This window comes from Equus caballus, chromosome 9 (genome assembly GCF_041296265.1).
Source record: "Equus caballus isolate H_3958 breed thoroughbred chromosome 9, TB-T2T, whole genome shotgun sequence".
In the NCBI taxonomy this organism is placed as follows: domain Eukaryota; kingdom Metazoa; phylum Chordata; class Mammalia; order Perissodactyla; family Equidae; genus Equus; species Equus caballus.
In genome coordinates, this window is record NC_091692.1 from 83,525,687 (window position 1) to 83,543,993 (window position 18,307).

Sequence of the window (18,307 nt, forward strand, 5' to 3'; positions counted from 1 at the left end):
TCCCTCCTTGACTATATAGAAAAGGAAATGAGGGGGCCGGCCCAGGCCCAGTGGCGCAGCAGTTAAGTTCGCACGTTCCTCTTCGGCGGCCTGGGGTTTGCCGGTTCATATCTCAGGTGCAGACCTACACAATGCTTATCAAGCCATGCTGTGGCAGGCGTCCCAAATATAAAGTAGAGGAAGATGGGTATGGACATTAGCTCAGGGCCAGTCTTCCTCAGCAAAAAAGAGGAGGACTGGCGGCAGATGTTAGCTCAGGGCTAATCTTTCTCAAAAAAAAAAAAAAAAAGGAAGAAGAAGAAAGAAAAGAAAATTGATACTCAGAGAAGAAAAGCTACTGCCAACGGTCTCACTGGAAAGGAGTGGGGGAGTCAGGGCTAAATTCCAGGTCTCTTGAGAGATGGAGGTCCAGCTGAGTGATCTTTCCATTAGGCCTGTAGCTACACCCTGAAGGGGAAAGAGAAGCAGGAGAGACCTGGCTGTCTGTGGTCAGCATTCAAGAAAGAGGAAGACTCTGAGAAAGGTACATTTTGAAAGGCAAACTCTGGAAAGGAAAAAGCAACTTTCCCTAGAACTAATCCAGCTGATCTAAGCAAAACCAGAAAAAGAGGTGAGTGGATTGGTTAATTCTGTGAAAACTATGCCCCATTAGGCTGAACCATCCAAACTCATTAGTCTGAAAAGTAAATTGCCTTTCAAAATATAGCTGTGTTAAATGGGTGTTTAGAAATTCCTCTTGGCTCTGCAAATATTCAGCCTTGTGAAAAGAGATGCTGGGCCCCTGAACATGTTTTCAACTGTCTAGAAAATGAAGTCGAGAATATTAGAGCTAGAAGGAGAAAATAAACTCCTCATTTTAATAAATTTAAAATGAATTTTTATTTTAAGTAAAAATAAAGTCCTCATTTTATAATGAAGATAAAGGGGCGGGGCAGTTGCTTGCCCAAGCCATGCCTAGAACCCAGGCCGGTTCTCTCTCTCGCCACAGTCCTTACATCCCGCCATACTGCCTTGAGCTTGCCCACTGCACGTTATTTTTCTTCTTCAATTTTGTGAGAGAACATTTCCCCCTAATTATAGGATTGGGATTTACGAAGATAATTGAAAAGTGCTAGATGCTATTGGACTTCTCCCAGATTCCAAGATGTCAGAAGAAAGATTGCAACATTATCACATCAATTTAAGTGTCAGATGAAAAGAGTTCCCAGGAATCTTAAATCCAAGGACCCTTTCCTATCTCATGTTTCTCTTTGAACTCCTGCACTTCAAATAAGGCTTAATGCAAGCTGATCTCAGAAATATCCATTTTTCTCAGCACAGCTTATATTGAAAGAAGATTTGAAAATTCCTCCCAGATAAGAGTAAGGTTGGAAACATGCTCAGAGATAGTAATATACCTTGGAGAGTTGTTTGCTTTTTCCACTTCTCTCTTTTTTTTTGAGGAATCTCAGCCCTGAGTTAACATCTGCCAATCCTCCTATTTTTGCTGAGGAAGAATGGCCCTGAGCTAACATCCATGCCCATCTTCCTCTACTTTATATGTGGGATGCCTGCCACAGCATGGCTTGATGAGCAGTGCCATGTCCGCACTTGGGATCAGAAGCGGTGAACCCTGGGCCGCCAAAGTGGAACGTGCTCACTTAACTGCTGTGCCACTGGGCCAGCACCATGCATTTTCCATTTCTTAACCAAGAGTCAAAGACAGAATATTGTATATTTTTTAAACAAACTTTTTTTATTTTAGAATAATTTTAGGTTTACTTTTTGTTGCCAAGATAATACAGAAAGTTCTCATATATCCCTCACCCAATTTCTCTGATTGCTAACACCTTACATTACCATGGTACATTTATCACAACTAAGGAAACAAGATTGGTAATCCTTATTGACTAAACTCTATATTTTATTTGGATTTCACTAATTTTGACCTAATGTCCTTTTTCTGTTCCAGGATCATTTACATTTACCAATTTTTTTTTCCCTGAGGAAGATTACCCTGAGCTAACATCTGTGCCAATCTTCCTCTATTTTGTACATGGGTCACTGCCACAGCACAGCTGATGAGTGGTGTAGGTCTGCACCCAGGATCCGAATCTGTGAACCCGGGCCACCGAAGCAGAGTGCGCCGAACTTAACCACTATGTCACTGGACTGGCCCCTACATTTAGCAATTTTTAATTAATTTACATCATATTATATTTAATCATTAGGTCTCCTTTGCATTCTCTGGCATCCAACAGTTTCCTCAGACTTTTTTTGTTTTTGACGACCTTGACAGTTTTGAGAACTACTGGTCAGAGACTCCACGTACTGTCCCTCAACTTGGGTTTGTCTTATATTTTTATCAGTTAGACTGGGGTTTTGGGTTTGGGGGAGAAAACCAATAGTTGAAGTGCCGTTCTCATCGCATTATATCAAAGGTACATGCAATCGATGAGATTTGTCACTGATGATAACCTTGATCACCTGGCTGAGAACTGGACCAAATAAAAATGACACAACTTTTTAATCGCGTGTCAGAAATCACCTAATTTGCCAACACTCCTTCCACTGCAGTTTTCAGGAATACAGAAAGACATGCAGTTTTCAAAACACACCACATTCTCCTTCCCTCTAGTTCTTCATTCATGCTGCTGCCTCTGCCTGGAATATACTTTCTGTATATACCCCCTGCAGGTTAGGCAGGGTGGGGCATCCCTTCTCTTTGCTCTTATAGCATAACATCTGGCACGCTGATTTGTCTGTGCTGACCGCTCTAACACCTCCCCCTCATCTGTGAGCTTCTGGAGGAACATGACCTTGTATTTTATATTTTTATCCTTAGGATCTAGCACATAAAAGGAATTTAAGAAATGCTCATTGAGGGGCGGGTTCAGTGGCATGGTGGTTAAATTCATGCACTCTGCTTTGGCAGCCTGGGGTTCATGAGTTCAGATCCCAGGCACAGACCTACACACTGTTCATCAAGCCATGCTGTGGTGGCATCCCACATACAAAATAGAGGAAGATTGGCATAGATGTTAACTCAGAGCCAATACTCCTGAAGCAAAAAGAGGAAGATTGGCAACAGATGTTAGCTCAGGGCCAACCTTCCTCACAAAAAAAAAAGAAAGAAAAGAAATCCTCATTGAATAGATGAATGAATGAATAAATCTGAGCTTCACAACATTTACCAGTCGTTATTATCTCCATTTTTAAAATGGGGAAACTCAGGCTCAGGGATACTTGATAACTTCCCTAAGGCCACACAGCTAGTAAGGGCAGAGGTAGGACTCAATAGGTTCTTTGGCTGTGTCCTTCGTGTCAACTTCAGTGCTGATATTCTAAGAAGCTGAAACCACAAGAGTCCGTCTGCTACCTGGAGATGTGTGTAAATCCCTTCGGAACGGCAGGCTGTTACATGCTGTCTCACCTCTTCCTCTAGGTTCAACTGTACTAACTGGGGCTTCACTACGGTGTTCCAATATAGTTTAACGTACTTGGTATTGAACCTTAGTTGTAGGAGCCCTGTATTCTCTCCTAAAATGTGATGCAGGGTCCCCAAGGGACTCCAAAGGCTTGTCTCTTTCAAAGTGAGTTCAAGAGTGTGCCTAATGTTGGAAGACCAAATATGATCGTTTACATTATTTGCACTCTGTTCATGATATCTTTTTCTAGAGAAGCAATTGCTAGTCCTAATTTGGATATAACCAAGAGTCCCAGGTCATAAACATCACCCAATTTTGAGTTTGTCCTTATTTTACAGAGGATGACACGGAGATTTAGAGAAGTTAGCCACCAGTGGAAGGTCACTCAGCCAGACAGGGATGAGGCCATGTCCTAAATCTCCTCTCAGTGTCCTTTCTCACTGTCACTCGGCCTTCACTAGAGTTGGCCGAATTCCTGAATACTGTGTAAGTACATAAATTCCCCAAAGAGTATGATGAAATCTTAGCGTTCCTGACAACAGAATAAAGGAAATATGGGCTATAAGTATAGCTCTTCTCCCATCTCTTCTTTGTCCTCCTTTCGCTCTCTCTTTTTTCTTCCTCTTCCCTCTACTTGAGCAAGTGGGTTACTAAGAGACAAGTGGGCAGAGTTCCAAACTAATTATAACATCTAAACTTAACCCATAGCTAAACAAACATATGTAGATTTTCTAGATGAGTTTCAATTTCAAGTATTCTCTTCACTCTCTCTGAAGAATTTCTCATAGTGCTAAATTCAAAATGAGAAGCTCACCTCTCACGGCAAACGTAGGCAGTACTTCTGGCCGTGCTGGGGAAGCTTCAGCTGGATGGCAACACAGGTGGAATTCTCCTTCTTGGCATTCTACATCCTTTTTGTTTTCTCTCCCAAAGTCCCAGGTCACTAATTCCCCTTTAATTGTTAGTTAAGCATCCTATCCACTCCCATCCACAACTGCCTATCCAAGGACATCCCAGCTACAATGGCAATAGTCAAACGACTGCATTCCCTTACTCTGCTTTCTTCTGACGGCCTTCAAGCTAAGAATGGTTTCTGTATTTTTAAACGATTAAAAATAAATTTAAAAAATAATATTTGTTGACACATGAAAAGTATATGAAATTCAGATTTCAGTGTCCATAAATAAAGCTTTGAATTTCATCAACTAAAAATTAGTAGCAATTAGTTCTCTCTTTTGATCTAAGTACCTAGATGATAGCCTCAATTTTGCCTCTTAGCCTACAAAGCCTAAAATATTTACTATCCATCTCTTTATGTAAAAAGTTTGCCTCCCTTTATTGTAGAGAAAGATTGTAAGGTCGTGGTTAAAAGCTTAGGTCTTAGAGACAAGCCGACTTGGATGGAACCCCCAGTGGTGGCACTTCAAAGCTGGGTGACTTTGGGCGAGTTACATACCCCTTGCAAGTTTGCTCATCTATTAAGTGGGGGAAATGGCAGCTGCTCTGTAAGAATGTTGTGAGGATTAAATGAGATGGTACGTGTAAGATACTTGAGTATGTGCCTGGCATATAATAGGCACTCAACAACTGTTGATTATTATCAGTGTCTACATCATCATCCCTGTTATCTTTCTCATAATTATTAGAGCAATCCTTCTGAAGCTCAGTTCTGAAACTCCAAATATCTCTAAAGTGGGTCCTCTACAGAAACAGTGATTACTAAGAGAAAGCTGATAACAAGAAAGCACACAAAACTCCCTTTCGGGCTTCTCAGTCTGAAGAAGTTCTGATAACAAGGAAGCTGCATATGGGACTCTCGGTTAGAAGTCGCTCTAATTAAGTTCATACACATTATGGAGTCTACATGGCTTAACCTTCAAAAGAGAAGTATTTTCATATTAACAGAGTTGCTTATTGCACCAAATAAATATTTGATTGTCGAAATAAGTATATGATGAAGGAAGGAAATTGGTCAGTGATGGTAGAGAAAGAATGCATATCTAATCTTTTCACACATGAAGCACTCTTCCATCAGTCCCTGCCATTTCTAGCTCACACACTTCTCGCTACTCCCATTTGGGATTATTCAATAACCCTGTGTCTGCTTCCTCCAGCCTGGTACACATTTATATGACATACACACATACTTTAATTTGTCTTTAAGAAAGCTAGTTTTATGTATAAACATAGCATTGCATTATTTTGCTTTTAAATATTTATTTTCATTATAAATGCAATATAACCATATTACTGAAAATTGGGGAAAGAAGGAAATAAAAGGAAGAAAAGCCAACATCTCAGATCTGATTTTTCCTGAGCATAGGCCTTGTTAGAGTTGTAATCATCATATAGTTATATTCAGATTGCTCAACAGTTTCACATACTGCAATTTTCACTTAGTTGGTGAAAGCATTTTTCTATATTATTGTATAGTCTTCATAACCACTGCTTAGTTGTATGCAGGACACAGCTATCCCAAATGACAACTTTGAGGGAATTAAAGAAAGACTCTCCCTTTTCCAAGCCAACACAGTCCCACACCAGGTACACTGCTGGGCAAGTAGAGAACAGACTAGATTTCAGTCTCTGCAGATCTCCACTTGCCCTTGGTTGAGTGGTCTTGTGCAGTGAACAACCTAAAGCACTATGCAGGGTGGTCCCGACCGTATGTATATGTGTTCTCCACATCTTCATCATGAGCCCTGGACTATGAATCACAAGATGCCAGCTGTGGGCCCTTGGGGCTGTCACTTCACTTGTCCTCTTACTCTACCACCTGAGTTTTGGATCTTCTTACAAGGTGTGATTGTTGTATTAATGCCAAGGACAGGCAGGGGAAATAATGTGGAATCACAAGCAGGACTCAGGAGTCAGGCACCTGGGTTAAAATCCCTCTCCTCTACTGACTGTTGTAGAACTGAGGTACAAGAAAACACATATGTGGTCTTTGTCCCCAGTTCCTGGCACAGAGCTCCTAAAACCCTTGAAATTTCCTGAGTGATAGGAGTGTCTTTTGCTATTCACGACAAGCCCCTTTTGACCATATCTGCGTTTATACTAATAAGGTGTCACAGGGTAGACGTCCCTAGATAGCTTCAGGATGGCGGCTGGTCATCAGAAAAACCAAACCTGTGATTAGAGGGTAAGAACTTTCAGCTCCCCCATCCACCCACCCTACCCCTGACCTCAAGGGAGGGAAGCGGGGCTGGAGATTGGGTTATTAAAACTCTTGAACAGCGAAATTCAGAGAGCTTACAGATTGCAGAGCACACTCATGTGCTGGGAGGGTGGCGTGTCAAAGAGGGCAAGGAGGCTCCTTGCTCGCCCCTAGCCCCCTATCACATACCTTGCCTTACACATCTTTTCCATTTGGCTGTTTCTGAGTTCTATCGTTTATAAGAAACAGTAAATGTAAGCAAGCATTTTTCTGAGTTCTGTGAGCCATTTTAGTTGATTATAGAACCTGAGAGGGAGAAGTCATGGAAATTTGTGGTCAGCTGAACAGAAGTGTGTGTAGCCTGGGCATCCCATTTGCACTTGGTGTCAGCAGAGGGGGCAGTCTCGTGGGGCCTGCACTAACTCTGGGTGGTTAGTGTCAGAATTGAATTGAATTGTTGGACACTCAGTTGGTGTTGGAGAATTAGCATGGAAAAACAACATACATTTGGTATCAGAAAACACCACACAACACCCTTCACTGACTACCACTGACAGTTCACAGGTTAGGGGAAAAGACTTCCCCAGCAAGGTCCAGGCAGTCTCAGGCCCTCCAAATCCCATCCATTTACAACCTCCCACGAGTGGCAGTGCAGACACACTTACTAGGCAAAACACTCCCAATATATACAACCACGCCAGACAAATTTGGAGATAAAATTACTCTCAACCAAAAGTAGGAAGAAATTAATTTTGGAAGTGCTTCATTAATTTGAAAAGTTTGTCTCTACTCATAGCATTATAAATCACATTATCCCACACAGTAGACTTGAGTCCTTTTATTCATCCTCCCCTCTTTCCAAATTGGGTCTCATGGAAGTTAGAGGGAAAAAGAACAGAGCCCATGGCAAGGGCTCCTTCCTTCATTACTGGAAGAAAATCAGCGCAAGTGCTGCCCTAGCAAGGATTCAATTAAATTCTTAGCCAAAGGCCCTTGTTCTCTGTAGTTTCTATCTAGGGAAAGAGAGGAGAGAAAGGTCCTTGATGTCTCAATGACTCTAGGTTTTGCTCTTAGCTTCAACATTTCATTCATATCTCTGTAGTGATGCTCACCGTTTCAGGATTTATCTTTTTGCTCACTTCCATCCTCACTTTCACCCACTCCACTAAACTGTATGCACCTCAAACACAGGGTTGACTCCCCTTGCACAGCAGAGACTAGCAGAGTGTCTGGTCATAGCAAGACATCCAGTTGTTGACGCAAAATACCCAATAACCATTCTAGATAGGAGAGATAAGGTCAGTTTTCCTTGGGGCAGGGTGAGGATGATAACCTCGGAGGGCAGTTTCCACAAAGGAGGAAAGCTTTCTGGAGAAGCATGGTTTTCAGTACAGTCTTAAACCTTTTTAGAACAAAGAACATACATTAAACATGCGCAGGATCCATATTCACCAAAGTTTCAAAGAGGCATTCAGTTGCAAATTAGCAGGTCTACATGACCCTGATGTCCTGGAAAGAGAACTTACCTGCAGGAGTCCTAATACGGGCATTACCAGTAGGCATTGCTAATACTGGTGTCCTAGGAGGGGAAACGTGCATTCTTATCTTAAAAGAGTGCATTCTTCACTTTAATGGTTAAAGCAGATGTACAATGTGTGTTTGATAGGCCATAAGTCAGTCTTTTTTAGTTCAAGCTGAATCCGTTTTGAACCAGAATAGCTACCCCATATACCTCAATATGTGAGAATCTCTTGTCACAGTAAATAAGTGAAGGAGTTTGTGGGTGTTGTGTGTGCAAATAAGGAACAAATCAATCAATGAATAAATAGCTAATTGGGATAATAAGGCTCATCTTGCAGGATTCGTGTGAAGAATGACGAAGAAAACTTTAGGAAAGCATTAGGCATAATTCCTAGCCTTTTCCAATGCTCAGTCAACATTATGTTTCCTCCCTTCATTTTCTAAACATAAAAGCTCCAGTTCAGCTTCTGTGGCTTAGGACATCATTATCATTTATATGTTGGTGTACTCTTGTAATTGGACACGTTTATGGAAGCCTCCGCTCAGTTTTGGTCTGTGCTTTTAGCTGTGAGGCATATTATTTCCTCACGATGTTACAGTGTAGTCCAGGGAACAAATCTCTATTTGCATGTTGGAAGCAAAGGGTCTCCTTGCCAAGAATGATTAGGGGCTAACTGCAGCATCTATTTGGGATTATAACAACTGGATCTCTTGAAAAAATAAAGGGTACCAGCTGGCTCCTTGGTGTAGTGGTTCAGTTCAGCACACTCTACTTTGGTGGTCTGGGTTCACAGGTTCAGATCCCAGGTGTGGACCTACACCACGTGTCAGTTGTGCTGTGGCAGCGACCCACACAGTAAATAGAGGACAATTGGCACAGATGTTAGCTCAGGGCAAATCTTCCTCAGAAAATAAATTAATTAATTAAGGGTCTATATAGAAGAAGAGAGTCTTTAGGGGCTGGCCCCGTGGCCGAGTGGTTAAGTTCGCGCACTCCGCTGCAGGCGGCCCAGTGTTTCGTCAGTTCGAATCCTGGGCGCGGACATGGCACTGCTCATCAGACCACGCTGAGGCAGCGTCCCACATGCCACAACTAGAAGAACCCACAATGAAGAATACACAACAATGTACCGGGGGGCTTTGGGGAGAAAAAGGAAAAAATAAAATCTTTAAAAAAAAAAAAAAAAAAAAGAAGAGAGTCTTTAACCTAGAGGGAAGAAAAAGAAATATATCAGCATACTGCAAGAATTTAGGGAGAAAGTGGTTAAGAATATCTTAATTTAAAATGATATTTGAAAACCACTCAGCCATTAAAAGAAGATATTCTTTAACCTAAAAGGGGAGGGGAAGAGATATATGAAAACATGGCAATAGTTTAGAGAAAAAGTTGCTAGGAAGATCTTAATTTAAAAGCAGATACTAAAACTATTCAGCCATAACCAGTACATAAACACAAAGCCTTTCCAGACAGTATATTTGATCATTAAAAGAGAAAGCATTTTCAAGGATTGATTTTCTATTTTATTCTGTTTAGTTATGTGTGTATATATACTTTCTTTTATCTTTACTTAATGAGAAGAAGTAAATGAAAATAGACCAGGAATCACTAAGTCAAGTTATATTCATTTTAGCCCATCAAAGCATTTTTTTTTTTCAGAGAACTGGGTGACATAGAGAATGTCTGAAATAAAGTAGGGTTTTCTTTTTCTTGAGAGTGCCCAACCTCCTCAAAAACAAAGGCAAAAACAGAACAGGGCTGCCCGCTGAACTGTATGCAACTGCAATTTGGCATCCATAAACAAGCCACAGTTCTCTTAAAATCTTCAAAGTCCTGGCCATTGATTCCCTTGGATAGAACCATAGCACACACTTATATATGACTGATGAGGATCCAGGCTGCCCCAGGGGGAAGCCCAAGGTGTCCTGCCCTACATACTGATCTATATCATCCTCCAGGAGCATAGGACATCCTGACCTGATCCGACCTGATTCTTACCCAAAGTTATAGGACCACCCAATAACCAGGAACCACCTACACTGATACCATGTTAACGATTTTTTTCATGATCTTTCCTTTGTCTTGTAAAGAAATTACTCTATACCTATGCCTTATAAATTTAGCTCAAACTCTCAACACATTGAAGCTCTTACTGCCCATGGGTCCTGTCCCCATGCTACTCCATGCTATTCTCTGAATAACAGAGCACTACTGCCAGACCTTGAGAATCCAAGAAATCTTTCTTTCGACTCCTCGACTCACAAAGCCCGCATCATGATCACCATTTATTTTCTCCTTTGTGATGACAAACTTTTTTGTGGCTAAACTTCAATTAAGGAAGAATAAAGAGAAACCACTCCTTCTGGAGAAGAGCAGAATTCAAGAGGGGGGCTGCTGGCTCAGATCTTCTAAGCAGGAGAGGAGCCAGATTATTTGTGTAGCTTAATTTATATCCATTGTAATTACAATATGGTGTGTCTGATGCCGGTAATGATCACTTGGAAGCCAGCCACGTTTCCCCTCCCTGTCTGGCTCTGGTGGCGTGTGACTTTCAGCTATTCTTGCCCAGCCTGCCTTCTATTGTCCATAACCAAAGGACTCTCCAATTCAGATTGCAAAAAGTCTAGCTCGGTACCCACGGCCAAAGAAGAAAAGGAACAGCACATAAATATATCTGACAAAGTCATCAGGGATTAGAAAACAGAATCTGGCAATAAATATGGTAATTAGGTAATTTGAGACTTCCCTCGCAGGGTTCTTTGAAAATGCAATCTCAGAACTGGAGTCCAAAGCTGATTTTTGTACCATTAAGGAGAATTATGAGAGAGTCGAAACTTTTTAATGACATTTAAGTATTTTTCATTGGCGAGTTAATAACTTTTCTGTCCACGCTAGGGAAATTTTAATGATGCAGTTAGGAAAAAAGACCCCCACCCCCACCCCAAGCTGCCCAGTTTTGAAACTGGCAACTCCAGCGCAAACTCCCACACTTCTGGAAGCCCAGACGCAGCTTGGCTTGAGTCTATAATGAGTACTTAGTGGATGCTTAAGAATTCCATTCAGCTGCTATTTAGGAAAAAAAAAAGGAAACAACGGTCTTTTTTTCTCTAATTTAATAGCATCAAAGTTTTAATTATGTTTTACCATTTCACAGGGGGGAGTTTTGGCTGTTTAATCAATCTGCAGGTTGTCGTTCAGCTTAGCGTGTTTGCTGTTAAGAAGCCTTCATACCTCGAGGAAGGCTTCCCTTTGTTTTGGTAGATGAAGAGAGAAGGCGGCCAGAAGTGACTTCCTTCAAGAGGTCACCTCTAAACACCCAAGACTGAGTTCTGAGCTCCTCTTGGGTGCCGCTGCATCTTGTCTTCCCCTGTATCCTGACAGGGACACGTATTGGGATCACTGGTTTTCTTGTCTTTCCTCCCCCAGCTTCGAGTTCTTCCAAAGAAAAGACCATGTGCTTGCTGTTCGCTCTGGGATTCCTGGTTCCTCCACAGCTCCTAGCATATAGTGACCTCGAAACAGATATTTATTGAATAAATGAGGGAGTAGAGCCCAAAGGAATAAAAGATGCTCTCATGACATAAAAATTCAGTGTATTGGAAAGATTTCATGTTCTATTTTCCTGTTAAGACTATTTGCATGATTCCCTGTACTGTTCTAAAATATAATCTCTGAGGGATGAGATAAGAGGACCTTGGAATAGCAGTTCTCAATCTGATTGATAATCAAAATCACACTCAAAAATTAAAATACAGATTTTCTTGTGAAATTCTAGGGTGGTGATCTGCAATACCATTGCTTTATATTATTACTATTATCGTTTGTGGTGTTGTTGTTATTAAGATCCCTAGTTGACTCTTTTTTCTTTTAAAGATTGGCACCTGAGCTAACATCTGTTGCCAATCTTCTTTTTTTTATCTTCTTCTACTCCCCACAGCCAGCTAGTACATAGTTGTATACTCTAGTTGTAGGGCCTTCTGGTTCGGCTATGTGGGACACCACCTCAGCTTGGCCTGATGAGTGGTGCCATGTCCGTGCCCAGAATCCCAACCAGCGAAACCCTGGGCCGCCAAAGCGAGCGCAAGAACTTAACCACTTGGCCACGGAGCCAGCCCCGAGAGATCCCTAGTTGATTCTGAAAAACTGGAGCTCCTGCTTTTGAAATTAAATAATCCAATCCTTTCAGTTGATCAATGAGGGTGCTTACTCTAGAAAGGATGAGACTGGTCCAAGGTTACAAAGCAAGTCAGTGACAGAGGTAGGACTTGGACCCAGGTTTCCCGATTCCTGGGGTTTTTATGTCTTTCTTGCCCTTCAAGTCCTGAAGAGTTTACTGAGCACCTATTATGTGGCAGCACTCTGCTGATTATTGGAAATAAAAGACAAAGAACAATAAAAGCTCTTCTTTATTGAACACTTACTATGTATGTGACACTGAGGGAAATGCTTTATATAATAAACCTGTGTAACATTAATATTATTACAATTGAAGTGAATTTCAACCTAAAGAGGTTAATTTGCCCAACAAATCACTTGCTTTTAAACAGCAGGCCCTAGGGGCTGGCCTGGTGGTGCAGCGGTTAAGTGAGCACTTTCCACTTCTCAGCCTGGTGTTCGTCGGTTCGGATCCCCGATGCGGACATGGCACCACTTGGCAAAAGCCATGCGGTGGTAGGCGTCCCACGTATGAAGTAGAGGAACATGGGCACGGATGTTAGCTCAGGGCCAATCTTCCTCAAACAAGAAAAAAAGTCATAAACAGTGGGCCCTGGAGAGATAAGATAAGCACCTGGAGAAGTAATTCTGGGTGACTTGATGGGCTTTTCTCTCCCAACAATTCTTCCTCCTCCCTGCCTTTCCTGGAGTTGGTGACTTCAATAAGGTAACTCAGACTGGGGCAGAAGACAGACTCTCTTCAGCATAATATGGGACAGAAGATGGGTTCACAGGAGCTAGTCTTTGTGGAATAAAGTCTGTAGATTTTTTAAAAATATAATCCACTTGGAGACCAGAGCCCTGTGAAGTCCACTGTTTCTCCTTCTGCCTCTATCCTGCAGACCTGAAGCCCCTGCTAGGCCTCTACCAGCTGCAGAAACAGGCAGATAAGAGAATAATTAACAATGAAGAGAGGACTTTGCTTGACGGTTGGACAAGGGGAGTGATGGCGTAAACGGCTCACAGGGTTGATTTGGGAGGAAAGGAGATAAGTGGGAAAGGGTCCAAGGTGATGAAGGTGGCTGAGGAATGTGCTTGGAAATCCTAGGACAAAACCCTGAAACTCATGAAATGGAGCTCAGGGACAAGGTAAATTATCTAAAAAAGCCACTCCAAAATGCCCATCACCATTTTCTGGATTCTCTATTGGTTGGGTTATGTCAGTAGGAATGTGAAATATATTGCCCAGGACTTCATGTGCTCTTTGGGTTTTTCCAGCTAACATGAACATGTTATGACACTATTCCACCCTTCCCTTCCATGATGGGGTAGAGCAGGGAGCAGAGTGATGAGTACATTCCAGAAGTGCTATGGAGCCGAGATCAAAAAAGAAACTAAATCTGCCTGACGACAGGGTGCAGGGGATAGAGAAAATTATCAGGGAAGGCTTGGCAAGACTTGAGCCAGCTGAATGTGCTCACTAGGCTTCAGGAAGGCCAGTGCAATCGTGGGGGCAAGGCTTGATAGCACACAGAGGCTGGAAAGTGTGGCCTGTTTAGAAAACGCGGCATAGGCAGTGGTTCTCCTGTTCTGGAAACTTGCTGAAATGCAGATTCTTTGGCCTTCTCCCTGAGACTCTACTTCAATAGATTTAGAGGAAAATTTTTTCAGTTATTTTTTGAACTTGATGTACATAATTAGAATTCAGGAAGTCCTTGAACCTGGATGGGAAACATTTTACATCTTTATTTTCACTAACCTCTAACTGAAGTTCGGCATTTTGAAAGGAGGCAACAACGTAGGGTAGTATTAGCCGTCTCTGTGACGTCACCAACAGAAACCACACGTATTGTGAAGTCATATCACTGTTGTAGATATCTTGAAGTAATGTTTATACTGAAATAACAGAATTTATGAAACGACGTTAATTCTTATTATACTTTGTGTTAATAAATAAGCTTATGTATTACTTCATCAGAAAATTTATATATACTTATAGAGATAGAAAACTGTGTAATCAGTTTCCTTTGTGAGTCTATGTGCATGCATTTATAAACATTGTTGTGAGAAGGGAGTCCAAAGGCCAAAGGGGTCTGTGGCAGAAAAAGTTTAATTACTTCTTTATAGGCTAAATTCCTGGAATCTCCATTTTTAATATGCAAACCTGATATTTTTGATGCTCCTGGTCTAGGGACCAAAATTTGAGAGATTCTGGTGTAGGTTATATGTTTGTATGTGAGAGTGCGTGCGTGTGTGTGTGTTTGGAATTAGGAGTCAAATGAAGTGTTAGAGAGCAACAGTGCATGAAAATGAGACTGGAAAGTCAGCTAGGCCTAGTTTGCAAGGCTTTCCAAAAAAGTTTAAGCACAGCCCAAAGAATGTCACACTCTCAAACTTAAACGTGAAGTCATAAACGAATAATGCATACCACTTAGCCACCCAACTGAAATTTATTCTTCACTCCTTACAGTTAAACCACAGAAGCAAAGCTACCAGGGTTTATGTCAATAGCGGATTTACGTACGTGCTGTGTCTGTTATTAGCCTGATACTCAGGCCAAGAACAGAAATAAAAACAAATAAGCTGTGAGACAAAAGGAAACAGGAAATTCCAAGAAACCAGTGCTCCACCTGCATAACAAAGGTGGAGAACTGGGGCTCCACCATCTTTCGCTTCAGGATCATTCTGGAAGGATGATCTACAACCCACTATATCCAAAGAAGAGGCTGCCAGCCACAGAGACAATAAGCATGTCCACCCACAGCCTAATTTCAAGTGTTTTATTTGACCTCTCATGTTTTAATTATAAACCACATTCATTTGTGGATTCAAAGGGAGCTAAAAGCTAAATTTAGTATGTATTTACTGCAAGCCGGATAATTTATGTACTTGATCTGATATAACTTTCAGGGAGCTACTCCGATCCCCATTTGGCAGTTAAATGAGGCTCAGATGGGGTAAAGATCCTGTTTAGCAGGTAGAAGTGCTATTAACCACATCAACTCTTGCTAATTTTAAAATTCCACGCTGCTTCTCTAATTTGTGCTGAGGAATTTCTACGGTTTTTGGGGGAGGAAAATTACATACTGTGTTTCTTTAAAAACGAAATCAAGTTAAAGACAGTAACATACATTCATTCATCTCTTCAATTACCCAAACTCAGTCAAAATTGAGTAAAGGGAATATTTTAAGGACAAAGAGAACAGGAGAGGACATAACAGCAGCAAAATCTTGGAAGCTGCAAAGCGGATGGATGATTGATATGACGTTGAAACTGCAAAGGGCTGACCTGAGGCGTGCAGTAGGAAGCCGGTTGTGCCAGTGTCACACATGTCCCCAAAGAAGCAGAAATTGGTGGTGCTGTATACCTAAGGAAATGGAAATATTGGGGGCTAACAACAGGACTTTTTTTTTGAAAGCAGGTTTAAGGAGCAGTCAAAGCCCACATTTCTTTCTCTATGAGTTAGAACCAAGAGTCTATTCCTTTCCCACTGCAGCAAAAAACCTGAAGGTTTATCCTTTGGAAGGATAAAACAAAAGGCTGTCTGGCTTGTGGGATTCCATACACAGACAAAGATGGAGCCTCCATATTGCAAAACATGGTATAATGAGGAAGTTTACAGACGATTTGTGACCCCCTCCCCTCACTCCTTACTCAACTCTCAGGACAAGCTTCTATCCTGCAGGAAGGCAGGAGATTGGAGGCGCCTTCTTGGAGACTCTGACTGGCCTGGTGATAAACACGGAGATATCGACCACCCAGGATCTCCCTTCAAGGAACAATTGACTGCACAGTTTAGGGGAGCCATGTCAACTCCTTCAGGTGTCTAGCTCAGCCGCTGGAATCCTCCTTGCCCAAAGTAATGCCCTTCCTGGGATGGCCTGCATCCAAGGACTGATTAAGTTGGGGGTATACAGGTGGCCATTTCCACCCAATATGGGACACTCTGATGGGCAACACTCCCTCCAGGGCACCTGGCCAGTTACGGTGCTCTGGTTCCGCGGTCTGTGTACCAGTTTGACTGCTTTCTTTAGTCCAGTCCTGCTTCCTCCCCCTCTCCTTCACAGTGTGGTCTCAAATAAACATCTTGTGCCTCAATTTTGTCTTAGTGTCTACTTCCAGGAAACCAACCTGCAACAGCTCCCCCACCCACCAAATAAAGAACTAAATACAACATTAACCATTTCCCAATGAAATGGACAAAGTAATACTTCCCATGGTGAAGCCCACATTTGAGGAACCTGATGCAAGCACTCAGACTTCTAACCAGCTCTTGAGAGCCAAATACTTAAACATCAGACACCCAAGTATGGCTCGACATCTTACGGAAGACTTTAGCATGAAAAGTAGAATCCAAAACAAACAGGCTACACAAAGCTTTGCTCTTATCAAGATAAGATATTGTACCCATGAACCAAAAGAGGAAGTGTAAAAATATCAGAGAAACATAAAAAGCTCTTGGAAATGAAAATGATGATACCAGTAATAGTTATCACCAAGAACTCAACCAAAGCATTTGAAGGTAAAGTTGAGGCAATTTTCCAGTATCTAGAGTTACAAAAAAAGAGAGAGAGAGAGATTAAAATGAGAGCAAAAGAAAAAACAAACCAACCAAAAAGCCTGAGTTTGACTCCTAGAGATCCAACACCCAAATGACAGCAACTCTAGAAAGAAAGAAGAGAGAAAATGAAAAGAATGCCAAATAAATAACTCAAGAAATTCTCCCCCAATGGAAGGACATGAGTTTCCAGAGTAAAAAGGCCACCTAATTAATACTTCGTAAATGGAAGTTTTTTTAAGAAATCCTTTTTTTTTCCCTTTCAGGGAAAGATTCACCCTGACCTACCATCTGTTGCCAATCTTTCTCTTTTTTTATCTTTTTCCTCCCCAAAGCTCCAGTACATGGTTGTACATCCTAGTTGTCATTCTAGCCATTCTAGCTCTTCTACGTGAGCTGCTGCCACAGCATGGCTACTGACACATGGGTGGTATGGTTCTACGCCCGGGAAGTGAACCTGGGAGGCTGAAGTCATGAACAGTGAACTTGAACCACTAGGCCACCAGAGCTGGCTGTGGATTTTTTTTAAAGACTCAAACCACGCAAATCAAGGGGTAAAAAAACGGAAAAAAAAGAAATATCTTATAAATTTCCTGAGAGAGGTTTCTTTGCAAAGGATCAAGAATCAAAATGGCTTTGGACCACACAGTTTTAACAAGAAAGGCCGAAGGAACGCCTTCAAAATTCTGAGAAAATCAAATTATTCCTGCATAACTCTAAATTAAGGGTGAATGTACAATGAAGATACGTTCAGAGACACAATACCTCAATAATGTTACCTCCCATGCACCTTCTCCTCAAGCATTTCCTTGAGGATGAGCTCACAAACAAGAGAAGAAAACAAGAAAGATTCAAGGAGTGCATGAGACAAGGGATCAAATGGTAGAAATCTGGAGGGTCCAGCACAATGGTGAGACAGAGGCAGAAGGATGGCTTTGTCTCCGAATAGAGAAGGCCCTGGATGGTACTTCTTTAAGAAGATGAAACTGAGAGGCCCCATTATGTGTCAGAAAAGGAGGAAAGGACATTTGGACAAGTAGAGAGACTGAGAATTACTTAGCGAGATGTACAACAAAGAAAACAAACATGAAAGACAATTACTAACGTCAGCGAAAAATCTGGGCCTGAAAGGAAATGCAACTCTAATATATGACATAGTTTACCTGTAAATAACACTTACATATTTTAAATAATGTAAACACTGTATATCTCACCATACTTAGATAAAACATTTAGGAGGACAGGAAAGGGGGAAATTGTGTATCTTTGGTGGGGGTTTGAGAAGGGGTGTGAAAGATTACTAAATCCTCATATTCTACAGGGGATATCAAATAAACAAGACTGAAAACTGAACAGCCAAAGAGTAATATTTAGAGACATGGAAGAATATACCCCATAACAAGGGAGAAAAATGTTTTAAGCGGTTGTCTCTGCAAACCTAGGAAATGAGAAGGAGTGGAACATAGCTTTTTGGGTTTGTTTCAATAAGGCTTGTAGAACTATTTGACTC

At 41.6% G+C, this 18,307-nt stretch overlaps 1 protein-coding gene across 5 annotated transcripts in view; it reads right to left on the reverse strand.

The window, feature by feature from the left end:
• Positions 1 to 18,307, reverse strand: part of LRATD2 (LRAT domain containing 2) — a 70,015-nt gene that overhangs the window by 1,231 nt on the left and 50,477 nt on the right. For 3 of the 5 annotated variants that reach the window (XR_002810473.2, XR_011421400.1, XR_002810472.2), the window contains 2 exons: positions 13,998 to 14,134; positions 11,182 to 11,595 (listed from right to left, as the gene is read on the reverse strand). The exons of 1 other annotated variant lie outside the window; for it this stretch is intronic. The gene's annotated coding sequence lies outside the window, so the exon portion shown is untranslated. Of the gene's footprint in view, positions 1 to 11,181; positions 11,596 to 13,997; positions 14,135 to 15,527; positions 15,607 to 18,307 lie in introns of those variants that run through there. One more of the 5 variants, XR_011421399.1, reaches the window with a different exon arrangement.